The following is a 19473-nucleotide window of genomic DNA, read 5'->3' on the forward strand; positions in this document are numbered from 1 at the left end:
GTCAATGTAAACCCACAATGCGGTTTATCAACACGATCTTGGTGGCAACTCTAGATCGTTAAAGAAGTAAACACCAGGTTTGAATATGCGTACCCTCAAGCACATGCGCACATCCGCACAGGACTACTCTACTCATGTCCAGCAGGTGGTCGCACTGAAGAAGTCACTGCGTAGGTCCAAGATGGCGGAAAAACGGGGGTTGGAGTGTAGACAGTCCCTGATTTACAATGGTTTGACTTAAGATTTTTTGACTTTACAATGGTGCGAAAGCAAAAGGAATTCAGTAGAAACCATACCTCAAGTTTTAAATTTTGATCTTTTCCCAGGCAAGTGCTATGTGGTATGATGCTCTCTCGTGATGCTGGGCAGTGGCAGCGACCCGCAGCTCCCAGTCAGCCCTACAATCAAGAGGGTAAACAACCTACCCATTTACAGCCATTCTGTCTTTTACTTTCAGTGTAGTATACAATAAGTTACATGAGATAGTCAATACTTTATTATAAAATAAACTTTCTGTTCAACAATTATACCCAACTGTAAGCTAATGTACGTGTTCTGAGAACATTTCAGATACGCTAAACTAACTTATGAAGTCAGTAAATTAAGTGCATTAAATGCATTTTTGACCTATGCTATTTTCAACTTACAATGGGTTTACTGGGATGTAACCCCACTCATTGTAAGTCATGGAAGATCAGTGTTAGAAAGAGAGTGCATTATGGTCATGTGATGGTCATCTAGTCACGCATGAGACACCAATGTGAGATATAATCTATACTTTATTAATATAACATATATTTATTATGTATTAATATATATTTATTATGTATGAATATATAATTATAAAAATATTATTAAATTGTATAACATATAATATAGATTGTATTAGGGCCAATTCTGATAAGGCACAACAGTCACTTTGACATGTCATTGACAAGAGCTGCTGTAACTACAAAATGTTTTACTTATAAATTGATTGAAAAGACACATAATAGACCAATTACTGAGTGAGCAATGTTGTCAGTCAAAATGCAGGGAAGGCATTACAGGTTGTAGGAGACAGAAAAGATAAAACCTTTATATAGCCAAGCCACAAGTCTAATACTATATCTAAATGTGAACATCATCTAAAAGGCCAATTTTCCCAAAAAGAAGGAAAGAAAAGGAAGGAAGGGAGGAAGGAAGGAAGGAAGGAAGGAAGGAAGGAAGGAAGGAAAGAAGAAAATTCCTTTCTCATTGGGCCCTAGCTTCTATGAGTTCAGCTTAGCTTGCTCTGTCTCATCCTTAGTCCAAAATTTCACCATTAGAGTTACCAACTGATGAGATAATAAGCCAATAGAAGTGATTGATTTTAGAGGTGAATCATGACACAAATAGCCATATAAACACAACACAAAATTCATTTATCTCACCGAAGAAGTCTGGTTTCTTCTCTAGGCATAGCCCATTTTCATAGCCTAGTTTAACCCTTTACAACTATCCTGAGAGGTGGAAAAATCTGAATCTCCAAGGCAATTAACTGCCAATGTCTTGATAAGTATGAGATCCATCTGTGTGTGGATTCCCAGCTAGGAACTGGGTGCACAATGCCGCCATGCTGTACCTGGAGCTTGTTGACTGAGTGGATGAAAATGAGAGATTAAGATACAGTATGGTTGAGTTCCATTACAAAGGAGCAAAATTGTGGTGAGAATCTTTAGGGAGCCAAGAGGAAGCATGAGAAAAGAAAAATAGAAGACAAGAAGGAGAAGCAGAAGAAGGAGGAGAGAGCTTCCACTTGGAATCGAATTTATCCAAATGATCTGTCTGGGCACTTGAGAGTTTCAAGGCAGAAGAGATGATGAGTAAGGAAATTGTGAATAGATAGATAGGCAGATACAATTTATTAGATAATTTTACATTGATATATAGGGTATTTAATTCAGTGATTTTCAACTTTCATCCTCAGGTACACATTAGAATCCCTGGCAATAACTGCACACACTAGACCAAGTGAACTAGAATCTCTGAGAGTAGAGTCTAGATATCAGTATTTTTTTAAGTTTCTCAGGTGATTATGATTTTATGAGGTTGAGATACACTGATGCTTTTTTCTATGATAGCACTGTTTTTCTTGACAGATCTAAGGACAATGCTTTCTCTAGAGAAAAAAAAAATCATAGGTCTTAGGTCAGTGATTCCCAAATTCTGTTACATATTAGATTCACCTCAGAAGTTATTTAAAAAAAAAATCCCAATATCCATATCTCACCCAATACCAATTAAATCACAATGTGAGGGTGGAACTAGGCACCAGTATTTCTTTCTTTCTTTCTTTCTTTCTTTCTTTCTTTCTTTCTTTCTTTCTTTCTTCTTTCTTTCTTTCTTTCTTTCTTTCTTTCTTTCTTTCTTTCTTTCCAGGTTCTTCCTTTCTTTTTTTTTTCTTTTTTTTTAAGACTTATTCATTTATTTTAGAGAGAGAAAACACAAGTGGGAGGGGTAGAGGGAAAGGGAGAGAGAAACCCAAGGAGTCTCTGAGCTAAGTGTAGAGCCCTATGTGGGGCTCAGTCTCATGACCCTGAGATCAAAACCTGAGTTGAAACTGGGTCAGACTTCCAACTGACTGTGCCACCCAGGTGCCCCTGATAATGATTCCTGACTGGTCCCAATATACAGCAATGGCTGGGAGCCAATGGCCTACTCCAGATGGTTAATTTAAAGAACAGGGAGGATATTCATATTCTTTTAGTACTCAGAAGCAGGTAACTATAAAACTTGCAATTTTATGTGACAAAGAAATGTGCCTGTTACTGATATCTAAGAAACTTAACAGTTTTTCTCTGAACAAGGAACTATAACAGAGATTACTAAATATGTGGAATAAATTTGGGGTGCATATTTTCTTCCTCTACATGTAGACATCATTTTTACCAAAAAATATAGGATGTGGGAAGAGACATGTTTGAAAAATAAGATGAGAAAATGAAATATATATATAGTATTTTATGGTCGTATATATATAATAGCAGTTATTATGGAAGATAATCATTTGCACTGAGGTAATAACCCAAATTGGCTCACTTGACAATAACTAGTAAGAGTAATTTAGATTCAAGATAAGGAATCAAAATTTTGATTTTCATTTTATAGTGCACTTTCATGTAAAAAGTATTTTGATGGTCTTGTGAACTCTCAAAAATGCAAGTAAGTTTTCATTCTTGCCAGACTTGTGAAGAGATATTGTTAGGATTAATTATTTAACGATTATAAACTAGGTAGGTGAGTAGTTAAGAGTTGTTTTTCATCTCAGTAGAATCAGCAGAAGCTTTTTGCTGGAGGCAATTACTGTATTACCTTGTTTTTCTGGAGTGAGACCTCCCATTCTAATTCTTTTGATTTCCTTTAACAGTTTAGGGAGAAAAAGGAAAAAAAATTTATTAAAGACATCTCTGGAGAAAAAACTATAAAAATGGATTTAATAATGTTAAGCATTCTAAAATCCTTGGAAATAAATATGCCAAGAAAATGATCTCTATCATCTATCTATCTATCCATTTATCTATTTATCATGTGTTTGCCACTCCCAATTTTAGCGAATGTGGGCAGTGGTGACCAGAGGAATGTGACTACTGTAGCTCATCTAACTTGAGATATAAATTCAAAGTCATTGTTTAGAGCAAGATGGCCTTAATGTTCCCCTCGGCTTGACTAAACTTTAGACAGATTTCTTCCTGACTGCAGGCCTCTGACCTCCTGTTTCTTAGAGCATTTACATGAAATATCTCGCAGTTGTAAATTCATTCTCTGCCCTTTTGAAACATATGCAAATCACACTGCCTCTTGCCAATTTTGCTTCTCAGGAAATGCCTTTTTGAAGGACCAGGAAATTAGTACTTTAAAATTCAACAGTAAAAGACATAGTGCCTCCATCTCCCAGTCTCTCCAACTTCAGTTGAGAGCCAAGTACAAAACACAGATGCCCTAACCACAGATAAAAATATTTGCAAACTCAAGAATAATTCAGTGTGCTGAGTGCCTCCCATCGGTCCACCTGCCCCCAATGTCCCCCAGTACTTTCCTGCCAGCTCACCTCAGCACATAAAAACCCTTTCTTCTTTTGTTCCACCAGTGTTGAGTTCAGTCTCTCCATTATTGCAATAGTCTGGAATAAGTTCTGGCTTGCCTGTTATATTTTGTCCAGTGCAATTTTTACTTTAACTGTTTAAATCAAAAGCTGACAGCTTTTTTTTTTTTAATGCCTGAGGCACACTCACATTTCTACCAATTTTCTATGACCACATCAGGAAAATACAAATATTTTCTTACAGATACCCTTCAGGAAGAGCGATTCCCCTGACAACCTAATGAAGAGGGTGGCAAAACTTGATTTCATGAGGTGTCGAATACCTACTTTTTGGTGATTTTTTTCCTCTAGACCTTAGGCAGATTAATAATTTGCATTTCTGTGTTAATGTCAAGTTGTTAGCATTTTTCATTTTTAGCATTTCTTAATGTTCTGATATTTTTCTTTCCTTCTATGTCACATTTAAGTTTTCACAGTCATACTGTTTTCCTGTTAGAATGGCCATGAATAAACAAATGGATTCCCCCATTTTGCATATAGGATTTCTTTTCTTTTCCTGTTTTTTCTTCTCTCCTTTCCCCTTCCTTTTCCTTCGTTAACGCAAAAGAATAACTACAGATCCTTGTGCTGTGGTATAGAAGTCACTAGTGATACAAAGAATTACATTTACATCTGTAATGCAAATTTCCATTATACTCTCGGGCTTTTGGGAACAGGTAACAAATAACATTTTCATATGGAAAGATTTAACATGAAGCTAATATAACTTAAACTTCAGGAACCTTCACTTGCAAGGACTCCTTTAAAGGCACAGCATGTAATTTTGTATTTGTAATCTCATCTTATTTTTTAAAGCAGCTGCCTGAAAGATATGAGTTTTGAGAGGAACAAAATTTGGTTTAGCTTTTGTTTTTCACCATCAACAGAAATGAGCCTTTAGTCTATAGTCCCAGGCACAAAACAACATTTTTAGTCCGAAAGGACTCTTCTACTCCCACTGTTCTTAAAGATATTTCCCTGGTTTTCTTTAGCTGAAATGTGTTATCTTTGTTTTACAACATTGTAATATGCTAATTTTGAAGTTACTATCTTTGTGCAAGGTAATAAGTGAGTGAAAAACTCAAATGCTAACATCTGCTGTGGCATTTCGATTTTAAACCAAATGTGTGTATAATATTCTCTTTGGTAAGTGAATTAACATTTTCACATAACCATGAAAGATAAAATTTTAATAATCTCCCTTGGAGTTGTCCCTTTGAAGTCATGTGCAAAATCTTAAGTTAGAATTCTAATAGAACACCATTCCTTCTTTAAGATTTTTGAGGCTTTCAAAGGCAGAGAATGGCTACCATGTCCTCTGTCTGTTTAACTGGCGTTACAGTCAGTTACAGAGCCAAAAATCTATTTATGTCAAGTAGATTGAAGGCTACCAAGGAATGCATCAAATTCCAGGGCACCAAAGCCTGTTGATCGCTGCTTGGCACTGCCGTATGGAATTCCACTGTACTATGTACATTTTTCATTACCCAAAAAACATTCTTTTTCTACGATGCCTTTTAATCACCTGTTAACCCTTTTACACTATCTCTTGAAAGAACAAAATTTTAACTATTACATGCGAATGTCCTAATGCAAAGTATTTGATTTATCACATTACCATCATCAGTGTCAATTTAAGTGAGTCTGCCTTGGCGCTAAGTAAAGAAATGCTATGGTGGAATATTTTGGGACATTTTCCCATTTAAGGTACTCCCGCTAAATGAATTTTAAAGGTAGCTTTAGGGGAGAACTCCTTGCCATATAAAAAGGCAGATATCTTCATCTTCAAAACAGTTTAATGATTGCATATACATATCTCAATTATCCTCTCTTTTTCTCTCTTACTCACCTATAAAAAATGTCAGTAAGTCTTAATTTTAAAAATACACATTCATTGGAAAAAAATCTTAGAAAATATGAAACAGTGGGAAAAAAAAGCTGTAATCATACTGACCAAAGATCATCTTCCTTTCTTTTTTTCTTTCTTGGTGCACTTTCATATGCATATATTCATGAATTTTTGTGTCTTACATATATAAAAAACATATATAAGATTACATGATACACAGATTTTTTAAAATGTATCCCAGGATATACCACGATAAATTTTTATTCACTATTTATTCATTTAATGTGTTTATTAAAAAATATTAACAGCTATTATTATTATTACTTGTCATGTATACTTTCAGGCCTGGGGGATAAAGCAGTGATCAAAACAGAGAAAGCCACTGCTCTCGTGAAGCTCACATTCAGGTGGTGTGAGATAGATACACAACGAAACAATAAATAAATATACAACTTCATAATGTCAGAGCCAGGAATAAAATATGGCAGGGTAAGGAAATAGAGACTTAGGGTGAGGCCAGGACAACAGGGGATGCGTGAAGCAATCCTGAAGGAAGTGAGGCATTCAGCCATGAAAGTATTGGGGGGGGGGGGAAAGAAGAACAATTCAGAGGGAACAATGACAAGGTCCTGGGAAGACCTTCTCCCAAGTTCTGTGTTTAGGCAGCAGCCAGGAGGCCTAAGTTGCTGGAGGAAATGAGAGGGTGATAGGAAACAAGGCAGGAAGTGAGAGGGGCAGATTGGAAGCCATTGCAGAGCCCTGAGCAGATAAATAACATGGTCATGATCATACTTTAGTTTAGAAGATCCCTCTGGTTCCTTGGAGGCAAGACTATGTGAAGGGAAGAGTGGGTGCAGAACAGACTGTTTAATTATTCAAGGCACAAGAGGAGAATGGCTCCAGCTGGGTAAGAGCTGTAGAAGGGTGAGAGGTGTCACAGTTCTTAGAGCTCTAGGCAATAGCCAACAGGATTTGCCTAAAGACAGGGAGGAATAAGCAATGAATACAAGATTTTCTGCTTAAATAATTGGTTATATGGATTTGTCCTATTCTGAGACAGGGAGAGCTACAGGCTTAGCAGGTCTAAACAGAGAAACAAGAGTTTATTTCAGGGTGTGTTAACTTTCAGAACCTATCAGGTATGTAAAAAAGAGAGGAAACATTGTTAAGTGAGAGGAGACTTGAGGGGAGATGCCTAGACTAGAAACATAAATCAGGTAGTCTCCAGCATACAGATGGTGTGCAAAGTCACAGGGCTGAAGGAGGCTACCTAGAGACTGAGTGTAAATCTGGCCTGAGCAGAGCCGCACTCCAGCATGGAGACTATCATTTGATGTTTATGTCTCTGTTTAGCTACAGTGGTAATTGCCAGACTTTCATAAAACAAAACAAAACAAAACAAAAACCAACTTCCCTCTTTCTAACTTTCTAACCTTGAATCATCTCCCATCCATCTGTAATTCAACAAATTTTTTCTTCAGGAAAACTAAACCGAGATTTTTTTATAGCTGAGAAAATCTTTTGGTTGCCTTTGCAAATAAATGAATATTTGGTTGAATTTGTAATATCACCACTTAAATATGTTTTTCTAACTCCATAGCATTCTCTACAGAATGACATTCTAAGGACAACTGGAATTTTGTTTCCATGCAGGTAATCTGTATCTTGTGTTTGGATGCTTGCAAGATACATATATGCATACATACATACATACATATAAATCACAGGCTGAGTAATGACCTGCCCAAAAAAAGACATCCCCTTCCTAATCCCTAGAACTTACAAATGTTGCCTTATGTTGCGTGAATGTATTTTGCAAAAATGATGAAGTTGAAGATCTTGAGAGGGAGAGAGAGTGGATAATAAATAAATAAATAAATACAATCTTGGGGAAAAAAAGGAGAAGAAAAGGAGAAGAAGGCAGTGTGGTCACAGAGGCAGAGACTGGAGTGATTCAGCCACAAACCAAAAAATGCCAACACCACCACAGGCTAGAAGAGACAAAGAATGAGTTCTTCCCTGGAGCCTATGGAGGGAAGGTGGCCTCGCTGTCACTTGGTTTTGACACAGTCAAACTGATCTCAAATTTCCTGTTTCTTGAACTGCAAGAGAATACATTTCCATCATTTAAGCCATCAAATCAGCGTTAACAGATCACAGCAGCCATAGGAAACAAATCCATATACATAGAATTTCACCACGGTGTATCTAAATACTATTTACCTAACATAATTTCCCCTAGGTTTTCAAAGGTATTGTCAGTCTGCTAGTTGAAATCTATCTTGACCTGGTGGAAGTTTTCAGACACACGTCCTTGGGATTTGTACTCTGCACTCTGCCCTCCCCTCCGTAGCACGTTACACGTGAGTCTGAGCATCTGATCCGCCCCATGCAGACTCACTTTCATTTTTCTTGATTCCTCTCCTCAGAAATACTCTAATTTGGGACATTTTTCTCTCCAGGGTTTGTTCCTTCTCCCAGGTTTGTCTTCTATAGCCGATCCATTATTTTTATTACCACCGTTATTTTCATTCAATTTTATAACTTTTGTTTTGCATCCCATATAGTTTTTCTTCACCTTTTTCTTTCTTTGTGATACATTGTTGTAATTTCATAAATGCAAAAAATCCCTATAGTCTTTTAAAACCAGATTCTTTTATATTCATAAATATTCTAAAATTTCTTATTTCTTTACTAACAGAATTTCAAAAGCCCGCTATTTTTGGATATAGACATTTTTAGATGAATTATTTTTCCATTAGTCTATATACCAACACAGTATTATGTGATATAAATGTTGAGATAAATTTTGGCAGAAATAGGTAGGTATTCCTACTTTAACCCTTCAGACACAGACAAAGGAAAAGGAGTCAAATTATATTCAATGTAATATCTGACATCTGGTAGGGCCTAAGAAGAAATTCTAGTGGAGGGACCTGCTGCAGAAGGGATATTTATACGGATTCCAGAGAGTTTCTTCTCCAAGATAGATGTGGTAGAAAATTGCCTTAGTAATGTCCCATTCCAATTGATTTTTCATTTTACTTGTTTGTTTTATTTCCGTTATTTTGGCCTTCCATGGCTTGGGATGCCAGAGTTCTGTATACTCTTTGCCTGGCTCAGTTTTCAGGATTTGAAATAGGACTGGTTTAAATAATAGAGTCCAAATGCTGCTGACTTAGAGAGTCAAGATTTTAAAAATCCTGAAAATGCAAAGTACAGGTTGGAATTTCCAGCAGAATTTCCTATGCTGGAAAAAGAAGAGAAAGGACACATCCTCAAAAACTATAAGGAGATCAGTGTGTCAAAACCTTTCATCAGAATCTCAAGGAGGCATATAGCCCGAGAAAAGTAAGTAACCTGGATATAGTGAATCAGCTGGTGATCACAACATTCATATTAATTGTTCTGCTACAAAAATGAGTATCAACACCATCAGATAAGAGTATAAAATCATTTTTACTGAATCACAACACTGCAGTTTTCGGTTTGAGTAGCACTCCTACTAATGATTTTCTTTCTTTGCGATAGGCTCCACTGGGGTGTCTTTTTCAATTAGGAGTCAAGAGGCTTGGTGCTGCTAACCTCGAGTTGGAATAAATCAGCTCTTTTTGCGCAGACATATTAAATTCATCCCATGCTTCTTCCTTTCAATGTTTTAAGCTAGCCTTTGTTGATAAAGGCCAAGATGAACACAGGGGGACCATTAAGCCAAGAGATTTTAAATGCCATCATTAAATATCAAAATTTATTTTGAATATAATAATTTATTTCAGGGATAAACTGAGGAAATATTGCTCTAATATAATTTTTTTCCTAAGAAAAACTCCTGCCTCACATAAAATTTCTGCAAATTATTGGTCCCCGAACTGAACTCACTGAAATTAAGAAACCGGCACAGCATTTACAGGAAACTGCTAGGATAAGAGGGAAGAAAGTGGAAAAATGAAGAAAAAGCACTAGGGAATAAAAAGATTTCATGGAGCAAATATAAATTGATGAACTATATTGCCAATAAATTTAAAAATCTTAATAATGAAGCAAGAAATGACATAATTTACAGTTCAAAGCAGAGATACAAGAATCCAGGACAAATGTGTAGATAACAGAGTAAGATAGCATATAAGTTAGCAAAGCACAGGAAAGAAGAGGAAAAAAATAAAATCTCAGGTAGAAAGCCCATATTAGAAGCAACACAGAAAAGAACTATCCCAGCCGAAAACACAAAGAAAACATGATAGGATTGAAAAGTAAGTGAAATAAAATAAAAGTAAATAGGAGTAAAAAAAAAAAAAAGACAAAGGTTAATAGGAAAATTTTATAAAGGACATCTGATATAATCAGCTTGCTAAGCCTGAGAATTGAAGTAAGAAAAAAAAGAAAATTAATGTAATTCAAGTAGAAGTTTGTTAAATACAACCTTTTGCGTGTAAATTGAGAAAGGACGCTATTTCTCAGGGGAAGAAAAAGAGTAGTACACATATCCTAGGAATTCTATAAGATTTTTAAAAAATTATTTATTAGATGGGAATCCCATGAAGCAATCAGAGGGGTAACTTTTTATGTGCGAATATCGAAAAATCTCCAAGATTTTTTTTTAAAGATTTTATTTGTTTATTTGAGAGAGAGAGACTGAGAACATGAGCATGAAGGGGAGAGGCAGAGGGGAGGGAGAAGCCGACTCCACGCTGAGCAGGAAGCCCCCTGCAGGGCTCGATCCCAGGACCCTGGATTAGCACCCAAGTCAGAGGCAGACGGCCAAATGGCTGAGCCACCCAGATGCCCCTCCAAGGTTTTTTTAATTGGAAGAAATCAAGGTGCACAATATTATAGATAAATTATGCTTTCTGTTCAAAGCCAATATGCATGGGATGTGTGCTTGAATGTACCTGAGGTTATCTCTGGAAGCACATCTAAGCAGGGTAACAGTGAGTGCCTCTGAGGCAGGAACTAGCCGGCTGTGAATTAATGCGGGACTGAGAATTCATTTGTACGTTCTATCTTTGAGTGCCTTTTATACCTTGCAGCATGTGCATATATTATTATCTACTCAAACTCAAAACAAATAACAACATGTACTTTTAAAAGGATAGCCAAGCCTGTTGTTTAATTATCGTCAGGGAAGAAAATGCGACCACAGTTAAATACCCATATCGCTGCTTTTGGCAGGCATTGTCCAGCAATATAATGGAAGATACTAAACAATCCCATCCGACCTGTTAATACCTTCAACTACTTAGTGTGTCATTTTGCTGCAGACTAATCCTGGAGGACCTATGAAGGCAGTACTATTCAAAATTTTACATTCGGCGAGAGATTTACTAAAGTTCCTCAATATCTACAAATAACCGGTAACAACCACCTTTAACATTTCCATGCCAGAATGGCTCTTCCATGATCTGTGGCACAGAACTCTAGAATCTCAACCAAGGTATTGATTCTTTTACACAGGAAAAAAAGAAAAAAGAACCCAATAAACTCCTTAAATAAAAATACAATTTATAGTTTTTAATTTCCATAATGGAATGTGTAAATAGGCACTTGCAGTTTCCTTCAATCAATATCAGAATGTATCTCCATCCGATGCAGCTGGAAGAAATACAGTGTTGGGAGGACCTGCCTGCCCCAGGCCAGGCCAATTCCCTGTTCTCTCACAAGATGAAGGAAAAGTAGCAGCAGCATTTTGGTGTCATAACCTTGCCCAGACAGAATTTCTTTGATATTCATGTTATGCATAGACACACCCTTCCTCCTGTTTCCGGTTGATAAGAAATAAGAGGAGGGTAGCAAAGGGAAAAAGTCAGAATATTCCCAGACAGGTTTTTTGTCAGACCATTAGGTCTTTTTTTTTTTTTTTCCTTTTTAGAGAGACAGAGAGAGCAGAGGGAGAGGGAGAGAGACAATCTTAAGCAGACTTTGCACCTAGCGCAGAGCCTGACCTCACAACCCTGAGATCATGACCTGAGCTGAAGAGTCCGTTGCTTAACTGACTGAGCCACCCAGGCTCCCCATCAAGATAAAGCTACTTCTTCCTAGAATTTCCACCATACTGGCTGTAGCTGCTGAATAAAGCAAGTATGACTCTTACACATAAGATATAAATGAAGGGTAGCTTTTATGTGCGAATGTGGAATTTGTCAAAAAAACATAGTTGACATTTTTTTGTTACACAACTTCCTTGATTAAGAAAGCAGTACATTGTTTTACATCCTGTTGCAGTTTCTTTATTCCCATTTCCAACCACTGAGAGGGTTTTACTTAGAAGAGCACTGATAAGGGACATCTGGAGGATGACTTCGGTTGTGTGGTCAAAATGGTCCCCCAAGTCAGTGATACCTAAATCTGAGATGAAAATAGCAAGAATGGGGCTGTCATGAAAATATCCGAGAAAGAATATTCTAGGCTAGTGCAAAGACCCCAAGGCAAAAATAGACTTATTGTGTTTGATGAAAAGATAGTGAGTTTAGAAAAGAGAGCGTAAGTCACAGGAGATCAAATTGAACCACGTAGGGTTTCCTAACAACATTAGGACTTTGCATTTTATTCTAAATTCTTAGATGGAGAGCTATTAGGAGGGTAAGAAGCAGAATGACTGTGATTTGATTTAGATTTTAGAAGATCATTCTGTCGTGTGACAAACGGAGTCCCAGGAAATGTAGTCCAAAGAGAAGCAGGGAGAGCAATATGGAGCCTGTTTTAATAGTCCAGACAGGAAATGACTGTGGCTCGAAAGTGAATAATAATGGTGAAGGTTCAGATAAGAAGATGGAACATGCTCTGAGAGTGAAATCAAAACGTTTTAATGTCTGACACGGGATGTGAAAGAACAGAAAGACCAGAATGGCTCTAAGATTTTGGTTAGGTTCACTCCGTGTACTGTGGTGCAGTGAGATGGGGCAGCACAGGAAATGGAACGAGTTTACTAGTAAAGTGTGTATTTCAAATGCTCTATTCTGGACATGCTTACAATTTGCCTGGCCTGTATTGAAGTAAACCCCATACCCCTTAGGATATATCAGTAGATCATGCCTGATCCAAGACTATCTGTCCAAACACCACATCTTTAATTATTCCCTACAAACGTACAGAAATCCCGTTTTCCAAAACAAACCTGCTCCACCATTTCCCTTTGTTCGAACTACCTACATCTGTATGGTTTCCCAACGAAGCGCGGCACACCCTGTGAGCCCTAAGTCTATGTCAGGCTCTTTCTATTACTTTCCCAGACCCACTTCAGGCACAACTGCTTCTCCCCCAGCAGTATTACTTCAGTTTAGTCACAGTTCTTAGTGAAAGGGGGCACACTGACATTCTCATCAACTCCACCACGAGTTCCTCAAGGGTAAGTCTATCTCCAATTCATGTTAAGATTCCTGGAAACCAGCCCAGTGCATAAATTCTCACTAAAGACAAATTTTCATATGCACTCATGCTGAAAAATGGCTCACAAGCACTATTTTCATACTCACCCACATACATATAAATAGTCACTCTCTAGATACGTCTTCAAGTTTGAAGGTCAAAGGTATGATTGGAAAATCAAAGGTTAAACTTGAAAATTAATAGCAAATACATGACTTTTATTAAAGGAAATCTCTTTTGAAGTGTATTTTTTAAATTTTTTGTAAAAATGTTTCATTTTGGATTGGGAACAAAAAATACTGTCTTCAAGTGTCACAGTTTCTACTCTTTTTTGGTAGCAAATATTGCATGAAGGAAGTCATTATTTCCACACTCAATTTGTATATTTGTAATTAAACCAAAATGGTTTCCTTGCAAGTTGTAGATAGGGGTCAAGAGTGATTCAGAGACGAAGAAGCCACGATAGCCATGAGTCTGGCTCAACCATAGGGCCCATTGCAGAGAAAGAAGAGTGCCAACCGAGCGCTCTCTCTTTGCTTCTTTTTACAACCGTGGGGGTCTGCCAAAAATTTGTAAATTGCTGGCCCGCAGGCAAAGCCAATCCAAGCACCTGTGTTAGAAAATGCGGCAATTGTGTGATTGTCATTACTGATCCATCTGTGAGACTGGTACTTGCCACATGTCAGTTGACTCACATAAGGTGAGTTGGAAGAGAAATTCCATTAGATAAGGAAGAAAGCAAAATTAATATATCGTTCGTTCTCTGTGAATGAAAAAAATATAACAAGCATTGATGGAAAATGAGAATTTCATAAATGATTTGAACAGATTAGTAACGGCTATTACATGACAAATGGGAAACCTTTAATTCATAAAGAAAAAAAACAATATTATATAATTTTAGGAATAAAGCCTTTCCTCTCTTTAATGACTCATTACACACAAATGGAGTCCTAGAGTCAAGAGTCCAGAATAGTGGTAAAAGAATGATGTCTTACCAAAGACTATAAAACACCAGGTGTTATATATCTTAGATTCTTAAATAATAAAATCTCATTTACTGAGGCTCAAAAAATCTAGACTTTGTAGTGTTAGAACTTGTCTAAACAAATGATAGGACTGCATTATCAATGAGAAAAGCATCATAAAAACGTCTATAATGTGAAAAATATTTGTGGGAAAATGCTGAAAACTTCTTTTGAGTACAAATGATTTTTGCGTGTTTTACTGTCGATATGCTGACCGTATACAAAAGGAGCATAGTAGAGATGATCGCTTACAGTTACTGAGCTTCCGACGCGTACTGCAGGAGCTGTACAAGCGTGTTTTATTACTTCTTTTAAAGCTGTTAAGGTCCAAGCAGTAAGGCTCAGAGAAGCTACCTATCTTAACCATTCAACAAAATGACCTGTTTAATATTTCTTAAAATGAGTTTTATTTCCTTTATGTTATTTTTGTGGCACTATTCATGGTGGTGCCTATTAGGCGGTACTTGATAAACATCTCAGTCCCTAAGCTATTGAGACAGTACAATCCAATAATATTGTATTATGAAATACATGTACAATATTGTACTAGCTGAGAAAATCAATAGAACATAAAATACCCATGGAATAGGTCAATGTGAAATCTGAAGGATAAAAACAAATATTTGTCATGATAAGGTGCAGGTGGGAAATGATAAATTTGGATTTTAAGAAGCCGGGTTTCTGGCCACATCTATTAAATGACAAATATAATGCATGTTTCCCATATATTTGCCTTAGTGTCTCCAACTTTTTAAAGGGCATTTATTAAAGCAAATTCTAGAAGAATGTACACCAAATATCTCTGAGTGGTGAGTACACAGACAATTTATATTTTCGGATTTTGCTCACATGTATTTCCGAAAGACATAATTATTCATTGTGGAATTAAAAACTTGAAAAGAATAATTAAGATGATCCACTGTAAACAGAAAGCCTGCTACACATTGAACTTAGAAACTTCAAAGGTAAGTGAGTTTAAAGCAAATGTAAAATACTATCATGGAAATAGTAGGAATAGAGATTCCTCTAGATTCTCAAATGCATAGAACTATTAGTCGAGAATGAATTTTTTATATTATGAGGTGCTGATTCACTGGATATTTTTTTTTTCCAACATTTCATTGGGAAAATTTTTAAAATACAGAAAAGTTGAAAGAATTTCACAGTAAAAATTCATATATCCATGATGTCAGTGCTGAAATTAACATTTTACTGTATTTGCTTTATCACATACCTATTCATCCATATTCATCTACACATCCCTGTGACCATTGATTCATCTATCTTATTTCTTGATGCATTTCAAACAAAGTTATAGAATCAGTATATTGCCACAAAAACTTCAACATCCATATCATTAACTAGAGTTCAGTATTTGGTTTTCGTGCTTTTTTGTTGTTATTTTTAAGGTGAAATTGATTTACGATCAAATGCATAAATCCTTAGTGCTCTTTCAATGAAATCTGAAAAATGCATCTAGATGTCAATTTTGAAAGGGCATGGACTCATGGTAAGCTCATCTTCTTACTGTTATTTTCTTAATAACTTTCTAGGTTGGTGCATTGAGGGTTACAAATGGAAATCAAACATTCAGCATTTATGAATTGTATTTTATGAGTACTTTCACAACTGATGAGAGTTTTAAGTTGCAAGCAAGAGAAACCAACTCAGGTAGATCTAGATCTTTTATGCCTAAGTAGAAAATAAATTTGTTGAAAATCTATTGCGTTTATATATTTCAAATAAGAGCATAGAAAAAAGAACTAGCAGGCTGGAAGAGCCAGGCTTTGAGACCAATGGAAACATGGGTCAAAGTAACAAATAGGACCATCGAACCTGGCCAGCGTTCTGCCTTGATCCAACACAAAATCCTACTCATGGCAACGCCACGTCACACCAGTGCAGTCCCTGGTGAAGTCCTCTGTGTAGCCCACAAAGGTCACATGTTCATGCCTGAGATGTTAGGGAGACTTGGGATTTGAGAATCTAGCATCTTTAACTTCTATAGTGTGTGCACGAAGCTTAGCTTTCCAACAAGAACCACAAAGAAAGAAATTCTTTAAAAATAACAAAAAAGCTCATAGGATTGGTGTCCCCAAAACTACAAATATTATTAACATACTTAATTTCATTCTTCTGCTCAGCAATTCTATAAAGTCTTAACCAGGGCAAGCAAAGCATTCTTGTTTTATGGATGAGACCATTTTTTAGACAACTGAGATACATTGTTTATTTCTGCCTTATTGCTATATTTTCTGGTTGGACTGGTGAGTACTGGTCAGACTAGATCAATGAGACCTCTTTCTCTGAACACAGTTGTAGGGCTACAGGACCTGCTGTGGTCAGACTAGGAGTGGTACTTTAATAACACCAGCTGGGACATAGAGTTCCTTAGCAAGAAATGTAGTCATTTAATCTCTATCATGGCATCCCTCTTCAGAAGAAGACTCTAAATTTAAGAGCTAATGGCAGCCATTTTCAGACACAAGAGAAGGTTGGTCAGTAGCACGACTGAACAAGGAAACAGCCCAAAGTGAAAATAGAGAGAAAGCCCGAACAGTAATCATGTGGTGGTTTCAGTTTCTTTCTTAAGGCCTGGCCACATAAGGTCCTTATGAACTGCGAATTACCCTGATATTCCATCCCACCGATCCATTTTCCTTTTCAATATGCAATTCTCAACAGGGTGTTATTTGTAGTAAGAGTTACAAACACTCTGTCAAATATAGGCAGATGATGCTGATCTGAAACCTCCTTTAGCCACGTTGCAGAGATATCCCACAATTAATTAAACATGGGCCTCAGTGTTCTCTAACTTTACTCTTCCATGTAAGTAATACTGAATTGATTCTCTCCTTAGCGAGTAGTGCCATAGAATAATGAGTTTTTCTTAAAAGAAGGAATGCCTGCTTGTACTCTTAGAAATAGCTGAGAGACCAGAAAAGGACCAAACAGTCTTGAAGAACCATCTCATCTTCATTTAAATTATTATCCATTTTATCTTCTCCACCTCATTTCTATAAAACATTAATAAGGCTGTAAGTCTAAGCTCTTATGTCATTGTAACTGTGTGTAGCTTTTGGACTCTACAAGAGATTGACTCCAAATATGGTATTTTCTTGCTACAAGTAATGTGCATATGAGAGGCAATAACTCATCTCTGCAAGGTCTAATTCCATAATAATTTATTCCAAGGCCTTGGCAGCTAATGCTTCACTCGCTATTAATAGAAAACCGTGCAAGTGGTGTAGGTGGTACTTTCAGTTTAGTGATGCTGTAGTTAATTTCTTTAATTTATAAAGTATTTATAAATCTCATCTTTGCAAAGCTGCTGAAACTGTGTAGGCAGAAACCAGTTATCTCCTTATCTCACAGCCTCCAAATTGTATCCACTCCTGTAGCCTACATAATCATTTATACCCCTCTTACTAAATCTGTTCATGACCCCATCTGTCACTTTGTAGCTTGTGAAACAGCTGATTATTTGCATGGCTCGTGATTAAGAAATAGTTTGTTATTGCAGTCACTCTACGGCAGGTTTTATTACGGAGGGTCTGAAAGCTTACTGCCCTCCAGATTCCTGGCCCCAGCTCGGCAGTGCCTGCAGCACTTACAACTATTACCTTTTGAATTCTCCTTGTTTGTATCTGGCAAAAACCCTCACCCTGAAGCCTACTTTGATACTGGGAAACCCTATCAGCTTCAGCATGCGTGATAGATCTTTTCTCACCCTTTTATTTTGCTGAGTTATAACAAAACTTTATGGTTTCTGAAGTTTGAATGTTATGTAACTTTTCTCTTGTCACACAGTATTTTCTTCTTTTCATTTTTTTCCCTACCATGTACAATGTAAAAACCATTCCCAGCTTGTGACCACACAAGAGGAGCGGTGAGCCGAATGTAGCCTGTGGGGCACCATTTGCCAGCCCCTGCTCACAGCACACAATCAAGTTAACCCTATTAAAAATGTTGGATTCAATACTTATAGTTCACTTTTATTTGGTCGATTGATATTGATTGATTATCTAAATTGGGCAAAGTATTGCAAAATCGCAAAGGTCAATGAATAACTCAGGCAGGACTCTAATTCTAATAGGGAAAATAATACATGTAAATATATTAAAAAACCAGTATTACATGTGGCGGGTGAAAAAAGGGCATTATGTAAAATAGTCGGCAGTATTTTGAGGTTTCATTGAGGTAGAATTCAAAAGCAATAACGTGCACAGATTTAAGCAGATAGAGAAGTTTAACAAATGTGTACTTGTGTAAAATTACCCTCCCAATGAAGAAAATAAGTATTTTTATCATCCTGAGAAAATACCTCTTGCCCTTTACAGTCAAATCTCCACGAAAAGCAACCATTATTGAGACTTGTCTCAGACTAGTTTAATATTTTATGTTCTAGAAATGTATGGAAATAAGATGGTGCAACATGTCCAACAATAAGGGTGGATTTCTCTAGCTTTCCCTCTTGGTCTGACACTTAGTACCTCGTATTTTGTTGAGATCTGTTAGTAGGTACATACAGTTTAGTATTTTAGATCCTCTTGTTAAATCGACCCTTTTACCATCATTAATATTTCTAATACCTGGTAATACCCCATGTCCAAAAATCTGCTTTATCTAATATTAGTAGTAGAGTCATATCAGTCGTATTATGCTGTGTTCACATAGTGTCTCTTTTCTGTTGTTTTTGCTTTCAACTTTCCTGTGTTTAAAATTAATCTCTTCTAAACTGCACATAGATGAGTCTTGCTTGCTTATCTAGTTTGACAATCTCTGACTCTTCACTGGAGCATTAAGTCCACATATATTTAACATAATTATTGATATATTTGTGTTCTCATTATTTGTCTTCTATTTTTCGTCATGTGTTCTTTGTCCCATTGTTCCTACTGACTTCTTTTTTAATTTTCTTTTTATTTTTTAGGAAATCACTTTGTTACTTTTCATTTTGGAAGGTCACTTCAGTGTCGTTTGCAAAATTCAATAGGGGAAAGGGCCACTAAATGCCATGTCCCAGGAATCACTGAAATATGTCCATCCCGTGGGTGGTAAATGGGAGTGTGTGAGGGGGCACACTCCACAGGCCGGCATTTCTTCTTGCTTTCCCTCAACACAAGCCTGAG

This window comes from Ursus maritimus, unplaced genomic scaffold, assembly GCF_017311325.1.
Source record: "Ursus maritimus isolate PB19 unplaced genomic scaffold, ASM1731132v1 scaffold_20, whole genome shotgun sequence".
Classification (NCBI taxonomy): Eukaryota; Metazoa; Chordata; class Mammalia; order Carnivora; family Ursidae; genus Ursus; species Ursus maritimus.